This window comes from Oryctolagus cuniculus, chromosome 6 (genome assembly GCF_051225735.1).
Source record: "Oryctolagus cuniculus isolate XC-2025 breed Fujian yellow rabbit chromosome 6, ASM5122573v1, whole genome shotgun sequence".
In the NCBI taxonomy this organism is placed as follows: domain Eukaryota; kingdom Metazoa; phylum Chordata; class Mammalia; order Lagomorpha; family Leporidae; genus Oryctolagus; species Oryctolagus cuniculus.
Genome location: NC_142872.1, coordinates 162,965 through 167,271, shown reverse-complemented (window position 1 = coordinate 167,271; position 4,307 = coordinate 162,965). Strand labels below are relative to the sequence as shown.

Genomic DNA, 4,307 nt, shown 5'->3' with positions numbered 1-4,307 from the left:
TATTTAGATTTGGTCCCACCCCCAAGGTATCTCACTATGTATAATATTACAACCCCTCTCCAAAAAAAAAAAAAAAAAAAAATCCAAAAATCACACTGTGACCCTGCACACTTCAGAGAAGGGATACTCAGGCTGTGTACACAGTGCTTCAGTGATGCATTCTTGCACATCCAACCCATATTTCTGTATGATGGAATTTCTCCACGTAGACTGGCTGGCGTGCAGCTCAGCACAGCTTCAGATGGGAAGATCCTGTCCAACTGCCCTAAAAGGAGGCTTTGCTAACTTAAATGTCTACCAGTGTGCCTAGGAGTTTTCCAGAAGAAAGCAGAAGAGTTGCTTTCCAACACTGGAGAGTATGGCATGTTTTTACATCTATTGTTTTTTATTTAAAAATTTTTATTTTTATGTACTTGAAAGGCAGAGAAACAGCAACAGGCAGGCAGAGATCTCCCATCTGCTGGTTCATTCCCCACCAAATGTCCACAACACTGGGGTTGGGCCAGGGCAAAGCCGGGACCCAGGAACTCCATCCAGGTTTCCCACATGGATGGCAAGGACCCAAGTCCTTGAGCCAACAACTGCTACCTCCCAAGGTGGCATTAGCAGGAAGCTGGAATCATGAGCAGAGCTAGGACTTGAATCCATAGTTGTTCTCCTATTTTTTAAGAGATAGCCATTCCAGTTCAAGAGTCAACTTGCTGCGGCGTAGCAGGTAAAGCTGCTGTCTACAGTGCCAGCATACCATACGGGCACCAGTTCAAGAGCCGGTTGCTCCACTTCCGATCCAACTCTCTGCTATGGCCTGGGTGTAGGCAGCCTTTGGACAAGTCAAGGCCAAGGAAGGATGTTGGTCAAAAACATTCTGTGGAAACCGGCTGATGTTGCAGGAGAGCAGATAAGCCGCTTGCATGTGCTGATGTCTGTGGACCTTCTGTGCTTCCTTAATGTGCCGCTGGAATAAACGAGCCTTGATCAGCTCTTTGTCTTGGCTCCATTCTCTGCGCCCTTGTCCCTCTTTTCATTCTCACTCCCTCCTTCAGGTTCTGTTCGACCGGTGCAGCAGGCCTGCACACCTGGGAAAACAGTTGGCACAAGTCCTTGGGCTCCTGTACCAGTGTGGGAGACCCAGAGGAAGCTCCAGGCTCCTGGCTTTGGATCAGCGCAGCTCCAGCCATTGCGGCCATCTTGGGAGTGAACCAGCGGATGGAGGACCTCTCTCTCTCTCTGCCTCTGCCTTTCAAATAAATAACCAAATCTATAAAAAAGTTATACAGAGAGCCGGCGCCATGGCTCAATAGGCTAATCCTCCACCTGCGGCGCTGGCACACTGGGTTCTAGTCTCGGTCAGGGCGCCGGATTCTGTCCCGGTTGCCCCTCTTCCAGGCCAGCTCTCTGCTGTGGCCAGGGAGTGCAGTGGAGGATGGCCCAAGTACTTGGGCCCTGCACCCCATGGGAGACCAGGAGAAGCACCTGGCTCCTGCCTTCGGATCAGCGTGGTGCGCCAGCCGCAGCGCGCTGGCCACAGTGGCCGTTGGAGGGTGAGCCAATGGCAAAGGAAGACCTTTCTGTCTCTCTCTCACTGTCCACTCTGCCTGTCAAAAAATAAAAAAATAAAATAAAATAAAAAGTTATACAGAGAGAGGAAAGGAAAAGAGAGAGAGGTCTTCCATCCATTGGTTCACTCTCCAACTGGCAGTTGCTGGAGGTGTGCTGATCCAAAGCCAGGAACCAGGCACCTCCTCTGGGTCTCCCATGTGGGTGCAGGGGCCCAAGGACTTGGGTAAATTCTATTGCTTTCCCAGGCCATAGCAGAGAGCTGGGTCAGAAGTGTAGCAGCCAGGTCTCGAACCGGTGCCCATATGGGATGCTGGCACTGCAGGCGGTGGCTTTACCCGCTATGCCATAGCACCGGCCCCTAACTAAATCTGAAAAAAAAACCAAAAAACAAAAAACAAACAAAAAAACAAACAAAAAACAAAAAAACCTTGCACCGCTTGCACCTGTCATTGGGCAGTTGCCAGCCAGGAATAATTTTGACATTTTAAACATGTTAGGGGGAAAAATCACAAGAAGACTACCACCACATGTGAAAATTACATAAAATTCAAGTATCAGCATTCACAGAAATCTCTGGGTCACGCTCTCCTCACTCATTCACCTATCAGCTGACGCCTGCTGTCCTGTGACAGCGGCAGAAGTGAACAGGGACTATAGGAATGCACAGGTGCAGCTCCTCTGGCCCATTAGAGGAAAGTTGTGGTGAACACAGATCAGCCGGTCAAAATAGGGGCAATTCACTGTTACTTGTGAGGCTGAGCATTGGGTCAGGCTGATCAGGAAAAGAGAGTGGGAGAAATGAAGCTCTCACCAGCCTGGTGCTGTTAGAAGCAGCACAATGGGAGGATGCGCAGACACAGGAAGAGGTCAGAGGGTCAGTGAGGACTTCTTGATCCATCGCCCTCCTGCGTCCCCGGGACTGGAGCACAGGTGTTTGACCAAGCTGCTGTCTCCAGAGTCATTCCTGCCTTGTCATACCTGGTTCCTCCTCCAGATCCGAGTCATCCCCAGCTCCCAGCGCAGCCTCAGTCTCCCTCTCACCCTGCTGTGACCCAGCCCTAGCCCCTCCCATGGACTCTCAGCCCAACCAGAAGCCAAGCTGACTTCTAAAGGGTCCTTACCCAGCCCTCACCAAACACACAGATGCTCAGCCCACTCCTTCTTCTGTGTGTGAGGGTGCCCTGGTGTCCAGCCCCAGCTGATCCTCCTCCAGCCAGTCACAGGGTCATGAAGACATGGGGCACTGTTCTAAGCCATAGGGTGCTGGGGCAGAAGGAGACAGATTTCAAGATGGCAGTGCCAATGCAGCCGTGGTGGGAGTCCATCAGGTGACCTGGATGTGCCTGGATCCTCCACTGCAGGTGCACAAAGTGGCTCCTGGAGTTGAGTTCTCTGTGCCACCGCGGTGAGAGTTTCCACAAACAGCCTACGCTGCTGGGCCTGAGTCACTCTCACTGTGTGAAGCCCCACCATGGCCACAGCTCAGGACTGGGACTCCCTGGTCTCCTCCTGACCCCTCACTGTTGACTGAGGAGTCCCCAGCTCAGGCCTTGTTGAAGACAGTGGGACACAGGCAGGCAGAGTCCTCCTGGGCCACGCTGGTCCCGCCACAGTGGTGTCCCTAGGGGAGGGCCCTGAATGGGTTCTGTTGCTGCTGCTGTGTGTGCTGGGCCTGTGTCCCTGACTGCAGGGTGAAGAGTCACAGCAGACTTTCCCTGGGGAAGTCATGTGTTCCTGCAGAGGCATTCCCCACGCCCCAGCACACGGCACAGCTGGTTCTGATTACAGCGGGACTCAGGCCCTGCTCTGCTAAGTGAACTTGTCAGGCAAATAAGGAAACCTGATCCTGGCCCCCTCATCCCACATGTGAGCCCCCAGGAGGGGGCCCCAGGGTGGGGTCTCCTGGGAAGTGGAGCAGGGATGTGGCTTCCAGCCTTCTTCCCCACATGACTTGTTCTGGGACTGCTGGCTTGGGTTCTGGCCTTGGTAGGAGTAGGGGCTGCTTGTCTCTGTCTCTGAGTGCAAAAGAGCGCCTGATCCCAGCACAGCAGAGCTCTAAGGGATGCCAGGAGACTCCTCCCAGCCCCCAGCTCCTCAAGATCCAGCTTCTCTGGGTCATACGGGGTCCTAGCAAGGAGAGATCCCCAGCTCAGGTGAGATCCTGGCAGACTAACTGGTCCCTGGAGCAGGAGGCCCCACCAGGAAGAATGAGGACCCTGCACCCATGCATGCCTGGACTCCCACCCTGCCTGCCCCCTCTCTACGCCCCAGCAGGACATTAGCACCCTACTCATAGAGGTTAAGGGGACACAAGTGGGACCCAGTCTTGGGCAGGTTGGTTCTGTTGCCTGCTGGCCCCGAGTCACACCACACACACTCACCTGGCAAGGAGCAGCTGCTGGGAATCATAAGCCAGTTCAGGACCCCAGCACCCACACGGCCCTGGGGACCAGGCTGGCTGAGGGAGGCACCCCACAACACAGCTGGGAATGGAAGATGCCACTGAGTCTCCTTGGAACCAAGAATGACCTGCACCCATACCAGGAAGCGAGGCCCCTGGGCCGGCCCCACAGGAATTGAAGGTGCAGGGTCCCAGAACTCCTACTTGACTCCTTGCGGAGGGTCCACTCGGCTGAAGGCCCCTCATCAGGAACACCTGGCTGACGGGAGGCGCCCGTTGGTGCGGGATCTGTCCCCAGGTGAGTGGCTGCTGCCCCTGCGAGGGCCGGGGGTGCCCTGCCCCCTCC

General features: G+C 54.6%; 1 long non-coding RNA gene across 1 annotated transcript; it reads right to left on the bottom strand.

Annotated features, from left to right (window-relative positions):
* Positions 1-364: 364 nt before the first annotated feature.
* Positions 365-4,078, bottom strand: LOC149125871 (uncharacterized). Its single transcript, XR_016234976.1, has 2 exons — positions 3,942-4,078; positions 365-1,076 (listed from the first exon to the last, which is right to left on the bottom strand). It is a non-coding gene; the product is annotated as an uncharacterized LOC149125871 (long non-coding RNA).
* Between the last annotated feature and the right edge of the window lie 229 nt (positions 4,079-4,307).